At 44.4% G+C, this 23093-nt stretch overlaps 1 protein-coding gene across 4 annotated transcripts in view; it reads left to right on the top strand.

Annotated features, from left to right (window-relative positions):
• The window catches only part of tiam2a (TIAM Rac1 associated GEF 2a), a 106661-nt gene that overhangs the window by 25574 nt on the left and 57994 nt on the right, over positions 1 to 23093 (top strand). For 2 of the 4 annotated variants that reach the window (XM_050062729.1, XM_050062726.1), the window contains exon 1: positions 1339 to 1516. The exons of 1 other annotated variant lie outside the window; for it this stretch is intronic. The gene's annotated coding sequence lies outside the window, so the exon portion shown is untranslated. Of the gene's footprint in view, positions 1 to 1338; positions 1517 to 22369; positions 22587 to 23093 lie in introns of those variants that run through there. One more of the 4 variants, XM_050062727.1, reaches the window with a different exon arrangement.

Raw genomic sequence — 23093 nt, 5'->3', positions numbered from 1 at the left:
TGAATGGGGTACTTATTGACATATTAAATATTGTAGAGCAAAATGTGAAAATCACTTAGGCTTGTGTTGACCACAGACCTCATTTCAGGCATCTAACCAAAAACCCATTCAAAACAACTCACTGAATTCAAGACGAGGGAACTGGAAGTGCAAAAAAATGCTAACTCATTTCCGGGTTATAGGACTAAAGTGGGATTTATACTTCTGTGTCGAATCAACGCCATACCTATGACAGAGGCTCTACGTTGATGTAAAGCCTACACCGTATCCTACACCGTAGCTTGACATGCACATCCCCAGAAACACGGTGATGCAGACCTCCTTACTTTTATTTCACAGATAAGAAACAATAAAGGTGAAGACAATAAAGCCTCCATAAAATAGCATTTTAAGTCTTGTGTGATTTATCCTGGCTTCATATGAGCAGAGGAAATCTCTGCTAGTCACTAGGCTAATTTAGACAATGTAAAATGCCACAGACTGGCGCTAGTAACGTTAGCATGTTGTATTTGTTTGGAAAACGTGTTTAGTAGTTTAGTAGTTGTTTTGTCAGTAAACCGTGTGAGCTGTAAGGAGCCGAATTTTGTTAAATGTTGCTGTTGTCCCTGGCTTCATAGGAGTTGAGTTGAGGAAATGTCCGCTAGCCACCAGGCTAACTTATACAATGTAAAATGCCATAAGCACATGCTAATAACATTAGCATGTTGTATTTGGTGGGAAAATGTGTCCAGATAAAGACAAGTGCTTTGTCTGTGAATGCTGCGAGTTATAGTGAAGCAGATTTGTGTACTTGTGTTTGAAACTGTCGCTATGTCACATGTTTAATGTGTGTTTTGGGTGTGACACAGTAACACAGACACACCACCGCACAAGAATGAATGCTCACAATGGCCCTACACCTCCAGTTAGTAAAAACATGCTTTCTATTGTTAAGTCACAACCCCAAGCAGAGATAGCCTTAATGACATCATCAGGGTTACTTTAACAACCTTGGAGAAACTCCCTCAGAGTCACAGATGATATTAAAGCCTACAGCTGTTTTCACTTGATGAGTAGATGATGAATAAACTGAACTTTAGGTGTAAAACCGGTGGAGTGCCCCTTTAATTTAACAGTCATGGAGTTAAACTTTATTTCATATTGCCAAGGGACCTCTAAAGGACCACGAACCACCGTTTGGAAACCCCTGATTTACCGTGTTATATCTTATAGGCCCATTACTTTTCATGAATCCCCCGGTGCTCCACGTTGTACCGAGGAACACACGGCCACCCTCCCTCCCACAGCCCGGGGAAGGAGGAGTTTAACCCCACATTGTCTGGGAGGAGTCCGCAGTCTCTTGGCGCTCTGTCCCAGGAACATTTGCTCTGGAAACAGAGGACTCGTGGAAGTACGCTACACGAAAATCCGATTTTTATGTTTCTCTTAAATGCAACAACGTTACATTCAGCGGTCGCGAGGAGGGAAGCACGTGGACACCGGGAGAAGTATGTCTTATCAGAGGAGACATTAGCCGGTGAGTTGCAGGCGAACTTTACAGTCACGTTGGCTTTAAATGACTCCGCTCATTCCTCTGTGGGAGCGCTTTGTCCGCTCCAACACCTAAACTCATCTTTACGCAGGGTAGGCGCACAAAGTTAGGGTAAAAGTTTGGGGATGTTTGTGTTCGCTCATTTAACCGGCGACTTCTCATTGGTTGGTGTGAGTAGTAAATCCGCTGCAGCAGCTGTGACTGAAATCATTTACCTGTTAAAACAATTGACTCATGGTGAAAGGCGGTTTATTGTAAGAGTACATTGTTGGTCACTGCAAAGTACTGCTCAGCCTAGATATGCATGTGTGTGTATTGTTCTAGAGAAGAAATGACCACTGTCTTTACATTTATGACCCTCAGATAGTAAAACTGCAAGTGTGTGTGCTGATTTTCGCTCTCCTTATATGCAGTATCCATTATAAGGTATTTTATGGTCTACAACATAGTTTGGTATGATGAATTAAATTAAATGCATCCTATCAGAATCCTCAGCATGGGAAATGAATTACACCTCCAAACCAACGGTATTTAGGTGTCATTCCTCTGACACAATAGATCACACAGTGTGTAGATGTTGAGCATGTAGCCCACAGCAGTATCAGTGTCTGCTTATTGCCTCTCATTCTTCCCTCTGATTTATGAACTGAAAGATTGGGAGTCATTCCACTAAATGCCAGAGTGTGTTCCGCCGTTGTGTTTGGATGTGATTTAGCCCTGCTTGTATTGTTGTTTGGCCGTGTGCTGGGGTGGAAGGGCACATACAGAGGCAACAAAAGGGCCCCCCTGGACCCCTGGAGTTAAGGGCCCGCCCTGTGAAAACATACTTAAGGAACAGGAGGACATGCCTTTTGGCATATTGGGCCCTCTGTCATGGAAACCCACGCGGGACCGTGTCACTTTGTCCTGCTAGGTTGCTACCTTTGCACGCCGCTGAGGAGGGTTGTAATAATAAAAACACAGGCTAATGTTTGACTCGCCGTCTGGCCCGGTTATTGATCTGTCTGTTGAGGAAACGTGATGTTTATAGGTAATTAATGGGGTTAATGATTATTGAATGATGAATTAGACGAGTGGATGCACTGTAAATGGTTACTAATCATTTACTTGGCTCATTTCTATCCAGGAATTAGGCTCGGCCCATTATGAGCACAAGGGAAAAGAATGTCTTTGGTTTATTTTTCTGGAGGGGAAACACACTGTGTGATTGGTTTATATTTCAGCCCCCTCGTCTGTTTAATGGACTCTACAGAAATTTACTTACATAATTGCTGTTGTTCTCATGTGTGCAGTCTGTTATTTATTTTATTTATATATTTTTGGAGGCCAGTAAGGAAATCGCCGGGTCAGAAGCCGTGGCACCACATTGCATGTTTCTGCCTTTTTGCACTTCACATTTTTGCGGCAAAGAAATCCTCAGCCACAGGGAACATTATGTTTTTACTATCCTGTTTCTCCCCAGGGTTGGGACGGGGTCTTGAACCAGAGTGATACTGATCGAGTGTGGCCCGTAATTTCATTTTAATGGAAAACATAATAGTTTTTGCGTGTTCACTTTTTCCTTTTGTCGAACGAGTTAGGAGTTATGGCTTTCAGCTGGCAGCGCCGTCAGTTGTCACAGTTGTTTACCAGTGACAAAAAAGAAATGTAATGCTACTCTCTCTCTGGGTGGCACAGAGTTGCTTCACAGGCTTCTACAGTTCATGTCTTGTCTAATTTAAGTGGAAGGGCTCAGTAACATCATGAAACGGATGACATAATCACCACAGGAACTTCCCTCATAAAACAGTTTTTGAAGTCAGTTGATACACAGTGTGTGACTTTGGAGTTATGTAAAGAAGAACAATTTGACTGTTGTGGAAAAATGACTCTTCTTGTCATGGATACTTTGATGCTCTGTGTGAACAGCAGCCTTCGCTGAGTTAGAAAGTTGGACTTATTCTCTTCTCTGCTGTGTATGAGTGCCCCTTGTCATCAGTTCTGAAACGCACTGGCTGAGAAACGCCAATGTTTCATGTCTTCTCCCCCACACATTTTTCTCCAAATAAGGTGGCGTGCATGTGACTTATCAGGCACGGGTAACATCTGTGCTTATTGTCACACAGGGATGAAGGCCTCTTACTGTCTCTAGGTAGAGAGGCACTGCAGGGGAAAACCACAGGGACTCTGCATGACCGCTGCATCTTTGAGTCAAAAGGATCTGAAACTGAAGTTAAAATCAGAAACCTTCTTTTTTTGTCCATTTCTCAGCATGTTCCCTCCCTCGATTACAATGTCCTTTCAAGGCTTCTGTTTCAGTGCAGACAGTCCAGTCAGGCAGGCATAATGGTGGCCTGTATGTTTCTATTTCTTACTTCTGTGGTTGAGATTATATTTGGCTTTCAAAGTGTTTGCTGGTAGTGTAAGGCCAGCAGCGTCTGGAGTGGTTGCTATAAAAAGCAGGTGAACTAGAAGCTGGTGTTGACAGCATCTTGGCTGAGGCTTCTCATTTGCTCCCACACTCACCGAGGCACCAACCAAAGGACACATGACTGGCTTTGACCCCTTTCTTGGAGCACACAAGTACAGGTCGAAGAGCTATCACCAGCATGACATTGACATTACCCATCCTGTGTCGTAGCGGCAGTAGGGAGAAAAATAATAACTGAAGCCTGTGACTAAAAAACTGCAGAAAGGGAGACGCTTTGTACCTTCTGTGCTGCATAATTCAGTGATTCTGAATTTAACTTGTTTTGCTGTGGCTACTGGGTTGGCGGACACACACACACTCCCATCCACTTTGAGGGATTTGTTCAGTCAGCTGCACTTTGTGTATCTGCTCCAACACAAGATCCCCTGCTCTACTGCACAAACAGGAACCTTCTGTCCAGCTCAGCAGAGCGACGTGGTCTCATCCAGCTTGAACCGATGCGCCCATTCATGCTCCTCTTTACAGCCACAACCCCCGGACCTCTGAGGAGATTGATGCATAGGTCTAAATTGAATTGCACTCCTTCTGGGGGTCACCTGCTAAAGAATGGGTTGTAAGGTTTGAAAGGAAAATGAAGATTAAATGACGGCGGGCGCTTTAACAATGTGTCAAACGAGGTAATGGATTAAGAGTTACCGTGCAGGTGATTGGGATGTAGGTGAAGAAGCGAGTGGGGGAGCTCTTTAAACAGTGCCACACGACTTCACTTGTGAGTGAGACTTTCATTAACCCCAGAGAAATAACTGCAAGACATGCCATTACCATTCCCCTATTGATGGTCATATAAATCATATGGCAAATGGTGTGCATGAAGCAAAAATGCCCCCAATGGCAGCAGTTGAGTAGCAGTGCATGTAATTCCTGTAAGCTTACCAGACTGCATACAATATTTCAGTCTGGAAAAGGCGCTGCCTCAGCACTTTGAACCCGACCAAGTGATTTACAATCTGTGGACATATAAGAAGTAGTTTGATTATTGAAATGAATTACCAATGAGGCGGAGAGTACTTGTAGTATAGGGGACAGAAGCTATTTGTTAGTGTATTGATCTGCGTATGATAATCTTGACAATCCAGCTGCTATGAAGAGTCCTGTTGGTGGGTGTAGCCCTTTCACACATCCACTGCAAACAAAATTATGTAGACATTACCTGGAGAAGTTGTACGTGAGGAGGAAAATGTCCGAATCAGTTGGATTGGTCATTATACAAGTCAGTTCCCTTATGCAAAGTCAGTGTAATGTCCAATTGAGCCCATGTGTAAATAGAGCAGGTCATGGGACATCAGAGGGTGAAGAAGACGGGTCATTTACACAAAGATGGCGACAGAAACGACTAACTGGAGAGACGACAAAATCCGTAACTTCTGTCAGTAAGGACAGGGGCCAAAATTGGCAGATAAACTTAAGGGATGGCAAGAGACTTGGTTGTTTATGACCAAATTACGAACCAGCTATGTCACTGCAGTGTCCTGCCTCCTGCACACTTTACCCAGGTGCCACACCTTGCCTAAATCAGAGAATTTCTAGTATGTGAAAAAGCTTCTGACACCATTGATCCGGACATTGTCTGGACCTGATTCATATGAGAAAATGGTTTCCGATACCTTCTTCAAAAGACAGCACGCGTTGGCACATTCTTCAGGCGATCAACAGCCCTGTTTGTATGGAAATACCCCATTCGGTATCCCCCTCCCTCCCCTCCCCTCAGCTCAAAGCCTGCTTCCAGGTCAATCCTTATAACAATAGAAATTGAGATTGATCTGCCCTACCTCGGCCCAGTAGCCATAAGGTCTCACTTACTATCCGTGCCCTATTGGGAAGGCAAACACAGCTGGTGCTTACAGGCCAAAGTGCTCGCTGCTTGGATGTTCAGTAGGCGCCATGTGTCTTGTGTTGCCCCTCATGATGGATGGAGCGAGTTCTGGGTATACATTTACTCCAGCACATCCCACCTGCTCATGAGTGGGTGGAGGTCTTTTTGTCTTTGATGAAAGCTAGGAAGCCCACCCCCTTCTGATGTGTTTTGCGCAGCACCTGAAGCTTAGGGACTTGTTCTGCTAATATATTCAGAATCATTTGCTAAATAATCAAAGCTGTGTTCATGTCTTTGAACTCTGTGGTGATGACTGTGCCAGATCTCTTTGCTTTTTGTAGTTAATTTAGATGACAAATTTCTAGCGATCATTATCCCATCACAATATGATTCTTCTGAAAGATGATAAATTATAAATCTTAGTACCACAAAGTAATAAAGAACAGATGGGAAAGAAATCAAATCCATCACTGGCCACACATGGGTCTAACTGTGTCCAACACTCCATTTATCATAGTCTACCTTTAGCGCCAATATATCTGTCATCAGTCATCACAACACAAAATTGCTATAAGTCTGCAGTCTTACAAGATATTGATGTTTCCCTTCTTTTGCTTGCTCAGTAGCTCGCTTCACTGAACTGCGCTGGGCATGACGTGCCCTTATCTGCCTAGTTTCCTGGGCTTTGTGGCAGACATGTAGTGCTTTGGGGAGGGTCTTTGGCAGCCGTTATATTCGTGTTTTTTTGAGGAACATTTTCAGGCTCATTAGCACTCCCCTCCCTGTCCATCCACCTCCCTGCTTAAACAGTCGGTGGTTTGATCTCTGAGATAAGCTCTTTTCTCCACTTCTCAGTCTCCGGGCCTTGTCATGTTGGTTCAGTCATTTGGCGTCCGGCCAGCATAAACAGAGGCAGGGTCCTGATTGCTTTGGGTCACTGGCAATCCTGGTATCCACTCAGTGAACACGCTCAATTAAAGCTTTCTTGAAAATCCTTTTCTCCAAAGAGGTAAATGTATCCAAATAACCTGTTTCCTGGGTCGATATCATCGTCAGGGCTTATTTGGCTGACAGGCCTCAGCTGTCAGGAGGTAAAGGATGTAAAGCGAGTCAAGATAAGAGCAAAGGAACAGTGGTTTTAGGGACATTTTATCAGTTTCATCAGTTTTTGCAGTCTGTGAAATGGCAACAAAATAGTATAACATGCATGACATCCACAATGTAAGGGAAGCCAAGTGGTGTATCGGCCAGGCTGCAGTGGAATAGCCTGTGTGTGGGCTTGCTTATTTTTATAGCACCCTCTGGGTGCCCAAAGATCGACTAGCAGTTCTCCATTTCTCACTATGGTCGGTTTGGGTTTCCTCATCGCCCAGACACTTCCAACTTCACTTTTCTCTACTCTGCTAGCGCCAAGACACGATCTCCGCTTGGCTGTTACATAAGAGCTGTTTAACCCAGAGTTCACTCTCTCTGGCCCAGGGGGAACAACTTGCTCACACCGCCTGGCTCGCTCTCCATGCCACCCTGGCTGCACAGCGCACAGCTCGGGTGGTTTTCACAGTTGATGGGCGCAGGTGTAAAGCCAGGTGCAAAGGACAGTCTAGACTTTTCTATGCAGCAAGCCTTGCATAAACCAATATTAAAAGGAAAAACCTTTTCAGAAAAGCTGACTCTTCAGCATTTTATGTCCCTTAGGAGCTAAAGCATGTCTCTCTAATCATTGTTGCTTCCAGTTCTGCCACATTTTTTTGCCATCAAACATGCCATCAACTTCCCCCTAGCAAATGACACAAGAGCACAGCTTTTATATAAAGTCAAAAAGGTCAGTCTTATCGCTGGCAGGTTCCTCCATGGGTTGATGCCAAGTCAAGCGGATTACGCAGAGTGCAGGTCGCTGCTCAGCTTGTTGCAACCTGGGATAGTCCTGCAATATTAATACGTCTTCTTCCTCAAACGGTGTTACAGCAGATGCCAACGGATCTCATAAATGCTGCTTTTTAAAAGTTTTATCAGTCTTGTGGGTTCACAGTCATGTCAGAGGATTATTAAAACTTGCCACTCACAGAACATCACTGCACTGTCACTGAATCTCACACCCGTATGGTGTGATATTGTAGAGGAGATGGGAGGCGACCAGTTTACCAGCGGACACGTGCGTGCTGTGTGTACAGAGGATACCAGAGGCTATTAATGTGGTTTGACCTTCAGCTGTCATTGGAGAGGCTGACTCCTAATGTGTCCGCAGCTCGATCCTAATGTTGTTAAAGGTGCTGGAGCCAAGAAAGTGAACTGCTTGGTTTAGAGACTACCGCTGACCTGGTCCTGGTCCCTTTGTCCAAGCTCTGCTATTTTGATCCAGAGTTAGTTATCAGAGGGTCTAAGCATCACTGCAGTGAGTTTAAGGGGTTCTGGAAGGCAGATTTGTTTTTAACCTTTTGTCCGAGTCAGGCTAGCTGATTCCCCCTGCTTCCATTTTTATGCTAAGCTAAGCTAACAGTATCCTGGCCAAGTGATGGCAGTGTCGGCAGTGGGAATCGGGCCAGTTTATTTGGCCTGATTCTAGGGGGTCATTAATCCAGAGTCTCAGCCAAGTTGGGCAACCAGATGTGACCACTTATTCTTCCAGCATGCAGACTTTGAACCAATGTCGTCCAGGTAATATTTGATAACTGCCAAGTGATGGCAGTGTCTGCAGCCGGAGTTGGGCCAGTTCATTTGGCCAGATTCTGGGGCGTCATTCATCCCCAGTCTCAGCCAAGTTGGGCAACTGGACACAGCCAGACTTATTTCTTCAGGCATGCCAGGTTCGGGCCAATGCAGGAGCAGGTTATTTCAGTTACTCGGGCTGCCTCAAGCTTAATATTTACCCTACAGACATGATTGGTATTGATCTTCTCCTCTAACTCCAGGCTTGAAAGTGAATAAGCACTGTTCCCAAATTGTTGAACCTTTCTTTAAAGGAGTAAATCATCATCACTATAGCACAGCTTCCTGGTGTGAAAGCAAAATCCTTTTTCTGCATAAAACAGGACAAAAAAGCCTAGATATTCTGAATGCTGCGCACTTAGATAAACCTTCAGATGAGTTGTGGCCTTTGGTTAGACTTTGTGAGTTCTTCTGTGCACTGACTCCTCCCCTCTCTGTATCCATCATTGCTTGGACAGTAGCTAGTATGGGTCATCTCACTCAACCCCTCAAACCTCCCTCGTGGTTTGATCCACTCAACAGGACCATTGTTGGCTTTTCCACATAGATCTCCCTGGATGTGGATGACGTGTGAGCGTGCAGTGTCTACAATTTAGACTGGCTCTTTGTGGTAAAAGGGGGAACGACTGACTCACAACTAAAAGGGATGTGCATATGTGTTTGCGCGCACGTGTGTGTGTGTGTATTAGAAAATCACTGCAAAAATATGTGGGGCCACTGTGGTGCACATGTTGTATGGCCACGCTTCTGCTTGCATTCTTTCTAGCTGAATAACAAGAACCCTGTGTAACTCGGCATAACTCTCTCGAAGCCTTCATCATCCATGTTGATGGAGTAACTGTGTGTGAACTGCCTGTTGGCTCTAAGTTTTGATCTCTATCTCATCTGCTTTCATGATATGAACCCCTCTGCTCGCATATCAAAGAAAGAAAAACACCTTTTTCAGAGCAGTTTTTTTCTACATCCAGCAACCCTGCTTTTATACACTCATTGATATTCGCCTCACATGTGACAGGATCTAGTGTAAAGTGAATGCATACAGCGGTGAAGTCATTCATTATAAATCATTTCCCCTTTGGAGGGTGAAATCATTTATTCCCAGTCTCACGAGGTTAGTGATCCAAGGAGCACGCCCTGACTGGTGACTAATAGGTGGCTGATGTAGTGTCACTCAACCTACTGACTTTGGTGTCTAGGTTATTGCCTTTTATTTTCTCTGTCAATACAAAAAAATACTTGGAAGCTTAATTTTACTTATTTTGCCTCAGGTATCTGTGCTCAGGCGTTGACAGCCTTCATCAGCCAATTCTCTCGGTTCAAATATCTATTTTTGCCTGGCAGAGTCTGACTGTAAAAGAATGACTTTAATAACTGTGATATTTTCTTGAAGCTATTTTGAAAACCACCCTTGTCTCTTTAGGCACTCGTCCTGCTCCTCACTAGTAATTTTGTGTGTGTGCGAGTGGGCGGGCGGTTTTGTCTCCAGCGGCAAGCCCTGTGGTCTGCTCGCGTGGAGCCATCGGCCTCACTGGAAACTTGCGGTTGCCCCCTTTTTTTTAAGATACTAATAACAATATTATACAGTGCATAAGTTCGTACTGGCATGCCCACGCTTTGACTAATAATAACAATCGAGAAACACCAGGAACTGGGGTTTCCTGACAGTTAAGATGGTTGTTACAGTTCAAGGAGCTGGGTGAAAAGTTGTACTTACACAGTCAGGTTGTATTATTAGCCTCATGCATCATTTCTCTCTGTATTTTTTCCCCCTTTCACTCGATGAGTCATGTGTTGATTTGTCCTGTAGCTGATGAAATTTTAAATTAAGACATGGAAGCCTTGATTAACATATTTCAGCTTTCTGTTTTTTCACTGGCATGCATAACACTTAATTGGCCCAAGAGAAAGTAGGCTGTTAGTCATTGGGCAGCTCCTCTGAAATGATGTTATGTGCATATGTGTGTGTCAATGAGGGATTGTCTAAGTGCTCATGTTAGGTCCCAGACGTGCCTCCTGCTTTTGCTAATCATGCTATCATACAATGCCACAGGCTTTTTCTAAGCCAGCAAGTATTTTAACAAGCTGGAAGACTGCACTCATTCTTTCCGATCTTTTACCAGCGTCCATATCAGTGTGCTTAATGTCTGGGCTTTTTGGCACGCTGTCCAATACGCTTTGGCTAGCCACAGGCGTCCAAGGCCAAGATACATTCATATTTAGCTTGAAAAATTGTTGAAAAAGTTCATCTTCTATACGCTGTATGCAGGGGTACATCAGAGCCACTTTGATGTAGACCAAGCAGCCACACAGACTCTGCAGACAAGTCAGGTCAGGTTTGATTGTTTAAACCACTATATGCCTCGGTGGTCATTACTGCTGTTTAAAGTGGGTTGCAGCTTATGAGTCTTGGCAGTGTGTATTCTGAGAATGCCCCGTTCCCTGTTCTTTTGTTATTATCTCGCCTGGGTGGCAGCGCTTTCTCTTGATCATTTGGGAGTCCGGTAATTTCTCCCGCAACTTTCTCTCTCTGTGGGTGCAACAGCTTCTCCGTATCTCCACCAGTAATGAGAGAAACAGTGGATGGATTGTAGTCAGCCGTTTTACCTCAAGGGTTAAGTACCCATCTCCATTCCCTCTAAGCCCACCCCTGCTTAGGAGGAGAAGGCTGCGAATAAATACCACCCTTGTCCTCTCATAATGGAACAGCTTGACCTTTCGTGACCTCTGCTGGTGGGAGCATCTGCCTGTCGATTCCACCAGCCTGTCCTGCGGGACATCACCGGGCTGTCGCATCTGCCCGTGAGCTGTAATTCAATTGGTCGAGGAATTTATTTTACAGAGTAAAAATTAAGGCCCAGCCTATAATTTTTCAGTGACACAAAAGGAGCCCGTCAGCTCAGATCTGCCGTTGATTTACAGTCTGCAATCGTGTGAAAGTCCTTGTTTCTCTCTGGGTACTGTGCATGACGACTGCATAATGAGCGTGGTCCTCATTGACATTCCTGAGCCTCCCTATATGGATGGGATAATAATGAGTTTGGCAGGGGCCTTAATTTAATCATGTCGGTAAAAGCGGTGCACATGTGGCACAGCTGCTAGCGCTTAGCCCAGTCTTGCCATGCCCTCAGATGAGGTGCCATTCGGTGCCCGCACTGGCTCGTCTCTGTGTTATCAGTCTTTATGTACCACATTCCTCAGTGAAAGGCTTTGCAGAGCCGGACAAAGGAGTTTGTTTTGCAAAGATTTGTCTGTGACTTTTCTGCTGCAATCGAATTAGCTCACGTGCTTCTACGTCCGCGTGACTAGAGAAACTGGTTTAGGTGTTTTTCTTGCAACCAGCACAGGTCAGTCTTTGTTGTCGCGTTTATTTAACTTTCCCACTTAAACACTGCGCCGCCTTAGCGCTTTGTCCAGCACCTGTTCTGGATTATGGGTCGATAAGGGCTCCCGGCTAATTTCTTGTGATAATTCAACAGTGAAATCTAATCTCACCCTTGCCATTTGGGCTACTTTGAAGTGAGCTTTGTAGAACTCCTGCCACAGTGGCAAGAGTCAAAATCTGTTTTTGCTGAAATGAAAGGAGTTGAAGACAAAGACACAAACCCGTGCACAAATGTGTGCATTACCAAGCAAAATTTCTCCAAACAGATTTCCCACAAAATTGTATATTCTCCCAGTGAATTGCATGTTAACCTATGGCACAGTTTTGGGGCAGAAACTAGGTCATGGGTTGCGCACAGACTAAAGCGTGCTGGGAACGAGGCAAAGCAGACATGCAAAAATGTGTCTAAGCACTCACCGCAGGTGTTAAACCTGTTTGTGAGTGTTGATGATGCGTCCAAAGTGGCCTTATTTCTCACAACCACACAATCAGACACACTTTGACCACAGCTTGAGGCTAACAGTCACCGGTGGTTTTTATACGCCCAGGTGCGGTTGTTTGTTTCCTCTTGTGATGAAATAAAGTCTGTCGAAGTTGTTTCATACCTTTGGTCTAATATAATGTGGTCTTGTAATAAGTAGATTAACTTAAATCAAATAACCAGTCCTGGAATGTGACATTCACCCATTTACTGTACTTAAAGGGACAGTTCACCCCAAAATAAAGAATTCACAATCTCCTCTTACTTGTATTGCTATTTATCAGTCTTGATTGTTTTGGTGTGAGTTACAGAGTGATGGAGATATTGGCCGTAGAGATGTCTGCCTTCTCTCCAATATAATAGAACTAGATGGCACTGGTGTTTAAAGTGCCAAAAAAAACTCATTTGAAAAACTAAGCTGCAATATGTCTTTTCAGAAATCATGACTCAGTTACTCAAGATAATCCACAGACCTTGTTGTGAGCAGTTTCATGTAGGAACTATTTTCTTTCTAGTGAATACTCCCGCCAACTGTATCGTCGTGCAGAGGGTAGTGTGCATCTACTGCTAGCTCTGGTAGCACCACTGAGCTAGCTAATGTTACAGCTTAGCCCAAAAGGACGCCATTGTTTTCATTTTGCACAATTACAAGCATGAGCCTTTTGTCCATGAGTAAATGCACACTTCCTTCAGATGTTTTTTTTTTTTTTTTTTGGCGCTTTGTGCACCTCAAAACGAGTATCATCTAGTGTCATAATATTTATGAGAAGGCAGACATCTCTCTGGCCGATATCTCAGACACTGTGCAACACACACCAAAACAATCCAGATGGATAAATAGCACTACAGGTAAGAGGAAAAATGTGTGTTTTCGATTTTCGAAAGTACAGTTTTAAAAACAGGACTTTAACTTGTAACAGATGATTTTTACACTGTGGTAATGGTACTTTTACATTAGTAGGAGATCTGAGTACTTCTTCCACCCTTGCAAATGACACGTCTGTATGAAATGAAAATGTTTGTATGAAACTCGCATGTGCACACAGTTGCTTGCTTATACATGCTGATATTTAAGAGCCTGCTGAATGCACAGAGTAGCCTTACACATCCAGATCTGGTGGCTCTTGCGATGAGTAAAATTTCCATGTGTGTGTCTACCTGTGTGTGTGTGTGTGTGTTTTTGCGTCTGGCTCCTCACCAGCTGTCTCACTCATCATCAGTTCCTTCAGGATGCTGAGCAGACAGTCCAGCTCAGATTTCTCCCTTCTTATCTGTGCTGTGCGTCTGCCTCGGACAGTAACAGATACTGTATATTAGGGCCAGCTGGGCTTGAAGCTGCAATAAAACAAATTGTTTTGGTTAATGATAACAGGAGCAATAGCGTTTCTGCTTTCCTGTAAAAGCGAGATTGCACTAAGCTGCTCTTATTTCATAACCTGTTTATTGCTTCGGGAATTTACCCACCTTTGATCGACGGCCAGCTCCGCAGAGAATATTAGTTATTCTGCCTCTTCTGCGGAGAGTCAGTAGCTGTGAGCAGCTTTACGTCAGAGGCTGGTTACTTTACGGGGAGATTTACATGAGCTTTCCTCGCATGTGAGCTCAGAACTGTGTTTACTAAAGCTGTACTTTAAGTGAGATGCTTCCTTTTAAGAAGCTGCACCAGTGTTTAAGGGAATTTATAAGCTGCCTGTATGTAAACAGGCATGCATATAGGCTCCAGGTACAGCAGGAAGTGTCGAAACAGGCTTGATTTCACCTGATGGATGGTTTATTTAGTCGTCCAGACTGTGGTCCTGTGTTTACAGGGCTCTGATGTAGGTCCGTGACCTGATGCTGACAACCCCCTCCGCTTTATCCTGCCATCTACAGCCGGTCGCCTGGCTCCACTCTACTCGGCTAGAGACGAGGATGTATGTTTGTCTCACACAGGCTCGACAGTGTGATGAGAATACTAAGGCCTCTCTGGTGAATCATCACGTTGGTTTTCTTTTTTAAACAGAGAGAAATTGCATTTCTCGCGATGCCTAATGCATTTGTGATGTGGTTTGGATTCGCCGCTGCTAAAAAAGGTCACTCCTAACAAGCGATGCAGTCCTGGAATTAGTTTTAAACAAGTTTAATCCTCCGTTCTGGTGGAGAGGGATAATCCTGCTTGTTTGCACTTTGGTTTCACTTGTTTCAGACATTTCTTTAAGTGTCAGCATGTTGAAACAAGGAAGAATAAAAATGGATCTCAACAGCTTGCTACACGAAAAAAGAGTTAAGTGGTGCTGAATTATCTTATGCAAACGTGGACATTTTTTTGCGCCACATCTGCCACATTTAGATGATGTTCTCACCAGTTATAATCCATCCAGAGCACTTAACAGAAGCACTCTTTCAAACCTGCCGATGAGGTAAAAGAAAGGCTTTAATATGAACTGTAATTGCCTCAGGTAATGGCCCGTAATGGCTACCTGCTCCTTTGTTATCTTTCTTAACCTTGACCACGGTGAACAAACTAACCAGACAGGCCCAGACTAGTCCACCCACTTCAAATAGACTTAAAGCATCATCTTGGCTTTCACCTGTCAGTTTGTCACAGTTCACGGCTTTAGCAGACATGACTGTGATGTATTAACGGTGCAGAAAGTGCTGAGCAAGTACCAACAACCCCCGTGACCCGGTCATTCCCTAATTTCGTATTTCTCGCCTACTTACCATTTTCACTGGTTTGTTCCCTTGTGTAATCAGTCAGATTGTCTCCTAACCCAAACAGCGAGGAGAATAATGCTCATGAATTCGATCAGAGTAAGCCGAGTGATTCATGTCCTGTTTGGCCCGACTGTGATCGACACTTTGGCCCTTAATAGGCCATAAAAGGAGAGGCATTGCCAGTTGGAGCGCTAGTTTACCATGAACATATGGCTCGCCTTGGCAAAGGGAGATAACATTTGAATCACCGTATCCATTAGCGTCAACCTGTCCTCTGGCTTTTCAAGCTTAAATCACATGTTGGTGATCCATCAGCTTACACAGTGCCAACACATTTCTGAATCAAGTTTTTTAGACTTGCGGCAAAGTGACTCCGAGGCTGGGTGCTTTTCATCCAGGGTAGGGGGGGAAGGCCACTGAGGGCAAACCCCCTCTGGCGTCAGAGCTCCTCAAGAATGCAGGGAGGGATTAATGCATGTCTGTAGCAGTGATGGATGGGAAGGGGAGACACACTCACACACAAATATATACCAACAGAGCATCTGGATGCTGAGTGTTTGGCCCTCCCCCTGAAGCAGTATGTGCCAGCTTAGCAGGTGTGTGTGTGCTTTTTATGTGTCTGTGTGTGTCTGCTGGGACAAAGCCAGACTTGGTTGTTTGCCCTACTACCCCAGATAGAGCTGTATTCACCAGCCGCATGTCGTTTTGATTCGAAGGCTGCAGCTTTTATGGTGCCAGTTCACGTCTGGGGCACTTGGAGCTCCTTTTCAAATCGCAGATGAATTGATTTCAACTCCCTCAATAGATTTTTCTTCTTCCTGTTAAGTCCGGTGATTGATGCAGCATGTTTGTGGTTTTGAATGTGTGGCTTCTGCTTTCTGTACGAGCCCATCGATTACTGTACGCGCCCCCTTCTACCTGCTCCCAAATCCCCCCGCACCCTCATTGTTTCCCCGAAACCTCTGGTGATTCTGCGCGACCTCTAGCAGCTGGCTCCATGTGACTGATATTGTACCGCGATGGTCAATGATCTCTGATGGATCACCTTAGGGAGCCTGGAGTGTGTCTCACATGACTGCCGCAGTACACTACAGCGGCTATTGCTATGGTAATGAGTGAGCGAGCCGCTGGCTGATCGTATTAATCACTAGGGCTCACACCGCGGAGCGTGTGACAGATTATCCCGCAGTGCACAAAGGACAGCCACAGTCAATTCCAGTGGAGATAATACAGTTTGCGAATGGGTTTAATGCAGGTGTGTTATGAGCAAAATATACAAAGTCACTGTGAACGCTGGCGAAAAAGGTGAGGAGGAGGAAAAAAGGTTTTGTCTTTATTGATGATGCCTGAGATTCAAACTGACCTTCCCGAAGGTTAACAACTAATGTCATTGTTCTTTTCTCTTTTCTTCACCTCAGAGGCACTTTTTTCCCTCCTATCTCTTATCAGCAGGGAGATAATTAGCTATCTCTCCTTCCCCTTTGTGCAAGGAAGCTGTCGTGCTTTGCCCCGTCTTCCTGGGCAGGGCTGGGTGTGTGCTTGTTTTCCCAGGAGCCTGCAGGTCTCTTATCTGACCCTGTGGCCGCTAAAGACTCTGGTTGCACATGTTTCATATGCACCGCCTGTCACTCATTCTTTTACTCTCACCATCACCTCCAGGCATTTTCTCTATGACTACCATTTGAACACAGGGGCTCTCAAACTGTGCACTGCTTTAGCTCTGCTTTGATTAGACTATATGACAGTGGCATGACGCCGAATACACTTGGCTGAGATGGTCTGCTGCAGCACAGATGTTGAAGTGTGTGTGAGAGTATAATGATTGCACCAGAAATCAATCCAGCTAAATTGTGTGCATATCAGTCAGCCTGAAAGCCAGATACTGTAGCCCTGGATCAAGTTCAAGCACATGCTGTGTGTGTGTGTGTGTGTGTGTGTGTGTGTGTGTGCGCCTTCTTCCTTCACAGATTTAACCCTCAAAACGACCTTCTTCTTCTGTCCATTAAGCTGCTTAATTAGCAGAGAAGCTGATGGAAAGCTGATTTGCACCTGCAGTCTTCCAGCTGTTTGCTGCATCTCACACACGCACACACACTCAATCTTTTTTGCAACAGCCGTTAACCTGTTCCTCCCTCTGCCACTCAAAACACGCACACGGAAAAGTATGTGGAAATACGCGCACATGCACTATTAGGCAGCGTTGGGGCAGTGACACCCCCTTGAGGATGTTCCAAGTCAGTGTCTCCCCTAAACAAAGCATCAGGAGATGTTTACTCCACATTTCTCATTTCAGATTTCTGTACTGCCGCTGTCAGCAGAGGACAAACCCTCTGGTGTTGTCCCGTCTCACACACACACACACTAACTCAACACACACACAGGCACACATCACCCCTCTTTTGTGAGCAGAGAGCCTGTGTGCGCCGACATATCCTGGTTAATTTAAAGTCGAGAGTGTCGGGCTCTCTGTGTTTTGGGCTGTCTTGTCTGACAGGAGCTCCAATCTGTAGAAAATAAACTGAGCCGACAGCAGGGGAGGCTGGCAGCAAATAGAGATTTCACCGTATGGGACAGTGAGATGAAGAGGCAGAGATGGAAGAATACAGGATGGATGGTGGGAGGGATAACCTTTGAATGATTTGAATGTCACAGAATGAGAAACACATGTTTTAAATATTTGCATTTCCCCCTTTTTTAGTTTAAGTTTCTTACTTTCAGTGGGCGTTCTTTTTCAAGCACCTTCTGTTAAAAGTAAACTTCTTAATGTGGGTGAGCTACTGTATTTTCCAACCTATTTCCTCATGTTTTTGTGCCTAAGTGACTAAATGGAACAACAATTTTTGAAATCAGTCCAGTATTGAGAGAGAGGGCTGCAGCCAGCAGCTGTAAAACACGCTGCAGTGTAACCACTGGGAGAATATATGCACAGTCAATTTACATCCACTAAAAGTGCTTGTTTTTACCACTGACAAACTCAGACTGTTTTCTATTCTTGTCTGACAATATTATGAAAAAGATCCCTACAGAGATGGACCTCTTTGTTAAAGAATAAGATCCTTTTTGTTTAACCAGAAAAAGCCTCGACATTGCCTTTGCTAGTTCCACCAGACTCCATTTAAATGAACAGTAATTTTAGCATGTATAAAGCCCGCATATTTTCACATCAAACGGGGTGAATTAAGGTTTTATTTCAATCAAAGCAGAGTCGGTGAATGTTGTAACAGTGGGAAGATGAACCAAGACTGTTTTTCTGAGTTTTACTTTGTTTCTGTTGACATTGAATGATTTGTGTTTTTTGATGATAAAATTACTGTTTATTTAAATGGAGTCTGGTGGGTTTGGTGATTGTGATTTTGGGGCTGTCTCTGGTTAAACAAAAAGGACCTTACTCTTAAACCAAAAGGTCTATCTCTGTAGGGAACCTTTCCACATTCAGTATGTTTACATGACACTAGAGAATATTGTTTTATTGTGTTAGTCCGACTAAAACCAGACTTTTAAAGTACATGTCATTCTGACTGAAATCGTACCAAATCGACTTTCTCAAAGTCAGACTAACACACCCAGATAATGTGACTGGGAGCCGAACTATTCCTGCATGTATACAGCCAATCAGACCCAAACTGGCCGAGGTGCTAAGCGCATGCTCCACAGTTTCTGCCCCAGGCTTTGACCTGAAGTTATGCGTAACAGAAGAAGAAGCCGGTAACAACATGGTGAAATCTACATCCAGAGCCATACATTTTTGGATGTATGAAGTTTCCTGTGCTAACAAGTTGAAAGGGGGCATATTGCCACCTATCGTAGCAGAGTCGGACTTTGGTCAATAGATCGCTACCCCTCCCATGCTTGTATACTGGGACAAGGACTAACTGCATGTAAATGTACTGAATGTAGTCATGACTTAAAAATAACAATCTGAGCCTGTCAGTGGCAAAAACAAGCACTTTTAATGGATGTTAATTGAAAGTGCAGTTGCCCCAAGCGGTTACATCACAGCTGCCAGCTGTAGCCGTCTCTCTCAACACTGAACCAATTTAAGAAAATGTTGCTCTCACTAGTCACTTAGACACAAAAACATGGAAAAATATGCTTTAGGTTGAAAAATACAAGGTTACCCTTTAAAAAAATATTTGGATTTCTACACAAGATAAACTCCAGTAGTTGAATTGTTAAAGACGGATGGAGTGAGTTTGAGGGTGGAACCACCAAACAAAAGACTTGACCTTTCACCTTGACTTTAAGCCCTCCATCTTAAGTGAATTCCATTAGTCTACACCCCCAGATCCTCCGACCATTGTCTCATTATAATTTCTACTGCATTTCTAGACCATTGATATTTAAACCCATGCTTCTGGGTGAGGCGGTCTACTAATCTCTGCTAAAACGAGCAATTAAGATGAATTTATTTCCTCCCAACGGACGCTGCGTTCAGAAATTGCAGCAGACTGCAGTCCCCAGTGAGCAGGATAATCAATGGCATCAAACCATAAATGGCCTCCAGCTATGAGAGTGGCTCAATCATGCTGTTTAGGAGGAAGACAAGAAATATTAACATGCAGACTGAAAACTCATATTTCTCTCGCCGACTCTCCACCCGCCTCTCTTTCTCCAGCCTATTCATCAGCCCCATGAGCATTACTCGGAAGGTGTAAGTTTTTCATCAGAGATGGATTATTGCAGATAATCTTACGGAGATTAAATGTGACATTATTTATGTATTTTAAAAAGAGTTAAATACAGGGAAAGTAAATGTGTCTCTGTACTTCTTTCAGTTTAACACTTTAATAGGATCATCTGTCTGATATGTTACAGCTGTTACTGTATGCGCTTGAGCCTTCTAACCTCTCACAGCTGGACTCACCTTTACCTTTCACTGTCAGCTCTTATAGAAGTTGCTTCATGACTTAATGTTGGTCTAACTGAAGTAACTGTGGTCACAAATTGTGGGAGGTGGATTTCTTTGAAGGGCACGGGTTTTGCCACCAAGTGACCAAAAGGCCATCAGGAGTCATCTTAGACCTCAGTATCAGTGGGATTCCTGGTGTTTTAAATCTTTATCCCAAAGCAAAGCTCAGCTGATAAGCTCTTTGAAACCTGTGTCGCCACGTATACAACTGTGGTGCCCCTGATTTCCTCCATACTAAAGTCCGTTAGTTGTGCCTTTTCTTTGTATTTCCTGTGCTCCTGAGGAAGTTACACACAGGCAGAATATGACATCAGTAATTATCTCATTATCATGATGTAGTGCTATGTGACCTTCAGCTTCCTCTACCAACTTTGGCTGTAGTGCAGCAGTTGAAGAAATTTTGTGTGCATGAGTCGGTTGCCCTGAGCTTAGACAGAGAGGGATTTAATTTGGCTCTGGAGAGATTGTTGGAGCCTTAATTGATCTTAATTAGCGGTCAGATCATTCGGCCGTGAGGATTTAGACCCGGCACCTGCTCTGTATGAATATGCACCACAGCGGTCCTCCCCGCCTTCTCTTTCTTTCTCGGTGCCTCACTCTTTTCATGATTCGCAGCCTCTCCGTGCGTGTTGTTGACCAACCTTTTAGCTGCCTCCATCTATAGCCGGACAAAGGGCTTTGAGAGGAGCTCAGACTAGGCCACGAGGACTATTGTGTTGTTAACAATGTTGTTTAGCCCCAGTGAACGCTGCTAATATTGTATCCCTGAGCTGATGTCTCTATGTCAAGCAGCAGGCTGATGGAAGACTATCCCACAGCTGCTCATACAGCGTGGCCTGGTCGTGACTTTGAATAGCTATTCAGGCCGAGATTAATTTTTAGAGGAGAATTCAACTGAGCATTCTAGTTACATAGGCTGTAATGTTTTCCATTTGTAGGAGAGATGTCCCTGAACACCAATAACACTGGAATAAACAGCTGGCCCGCCAGAGCAGCTTTAGAGTCAGTCTGGCTCTCTTGGTCCAGTTCTGATGCTGTGTTGTGTTCTGGTGTGGCTTTCTGAATGGGTCCAGTTCAACTGTGAGACCACAGCTATGTGAACTGAAGACAAATGGAGGCGTGTGCATATTTTTTAGACCGGCGGCGGTCTCAATTGCGTCTCCTCTGGGATGAGGCTTAGTCACAACACTTTGAGTGCATTTCAGAAATTCTAATTTCAGAGAAGGTTTTGACTCATTTACTTGCATTTTAATTAGCATCTCAAAATGAGATGCACATTTGGCCACTGGCCAGTGGTGCCCCCAAGGGGGTGATCAGGGGGGCGCGACCCCAAATCATTGGAGGCCAACATTACTGTTTTTAAGAGGCTGTGCCATATTCATTTTTGAAGCTAGTCAAAAGATAGTGGTATCTTCTGGAATAAGACAGCCTAAGGCATCCATTGGTACCAACCATGTCCTCATGACTCTCACCTCAAGATATCTGAATAAAAATGGATTCTGTAGGTAACCATGAGTCTCCCTTAAACTTGAGAGGGCTTGTTCCCAGTGAATGTTCCTTGCAATCAATGTACTTGTCTTTTTTAAGGAAAAGGACAACCAGCCTATTTCAAGAACAATGAATCTCCTGACATGTCTATACAAACCTCAAAAAAAAAGATTGTTGTGGAACTCTAATATTAGTTAATGCACAATAGATGATATTAACTGGTAAACAAGAGATAAAAGAGTAACAGCATGCAAATCCTTAGCTCTCCATATCGACATAGTTTTCAACTTGCCTATGTGCCTCTACGGCATAATTTTGGTTTTGATGTGCCATCCCTAAGATTGGCCCCGAGAAACTTTAGAATAGCTTAGCCATGTTGCTAACTCCCTCTCCTCTTCTCCACACCAAACCTCTGTCTTCACTCAGTGGGCTTTTTTTATTCTCTGGCTCACACTCACTCATGCATACACGTGTATACACACACACTCTCTTTCTGCCTCCCCACTAACTGGCTGCCTCTCTGGCCTCCTCCTTGGGTCATTGTGGTATTTAGGGTCAGACAAGAGCTCCAGTCATTGCGCCCTCCCCAGTGCCTCCCAGGCAGCACTGCAGCCATTATACGCCAGCTTGTCTGGCCCAATCGCCTCAAACAGCTATGGAAAACCGCCTTGGCTGTAACAAGCCCTGCATCCTCCTCCTCGCCAACGGAAAAGCAGGATATAGGAAAAACAACACAGTGGAGTAGTGGAGCCTTTTTGCAGTGGAGACTCTAAACGGACGAGAGCTATAAAACATCCTTCTCTCTCTGAGAGAGCTCTTCTGTTGAGAACTTTTCACTTTTTCCTTCCCCAGCTCTCTTAGCTTTTCCTCTTGGCGCTCCGTTACCCAGGGTTACCCCGGGAGGGCTGTGATTCGCTGCTGCCTCTAAGCCGGGAGGGAGTTTCCACGTGTCCTCCAGTGTGTCTGGGCGTGTGAGTCAGATGCGGTGCGTGTGTTGCTTTAAGACACAACGAGCCTTCACAGAGAGAATCCAGATCAGAGGACACCAGCTAGATTTCTCCTTTGCAAGCTCTTCAAAGAGCTTATAGATGAAAGCCCAGGACACAGAGGTAAGGGATGTTATGGGCTCTGTGTTTTATCTTTCTTTCCCTTTGTTTCTCCTATTTACTGGATTAAGAGGAGGCTGAGGTGAAGAGGTTGCATTCTGTTTCCTATTGTCCAGATCCACAGGTGTGGGATACACACTGTGTTTGCATGTGTGAGTGCTGTTTAGTTTCGGTCCGTATCTGTGAGATAGCAGTTTGTACTTAAGTTTTTATCTCTAGTGTGTGGTCTGCTGCTGTGTAAGCCTGCCACATGTTGACTCGTACATGAAGATACAACAAAGTGACCCTTTACAATCTCAGACTTTATCACTTCTGTGTGTTTTAGGCTTGTCAGCGTTTTATGCATGACTCATGTTCACTCATCAGAGTTTCAAAAACTTTCATCGAAACTTTGTAACTCACACTGAAGTTGCTGGATACTCTCTGTGGTATCCCAGTGTATGAAAGTGTTTGGGAATGCTTTCATTTTCTTGGCATCACTCTGGAATGGCAGTGGCATACGTGTATAAA

Source organism: Epinephelus moara, chromosome 14 (assembly GCF_006386435.1).
Source record: "Epinephelus moara isolate mb chromosome 14, YSFRI_EMoa_1.0, whole genome shotgun sequence".
NCBI lineage: Eukaryota > Metazoa > Chordata > Actinopteri > Perciformes > Serranidae > Epinephelus > Epinephelus moara.
This window is presented reverse-complemented; position numbering and strand designations above follow the sequence as displayed.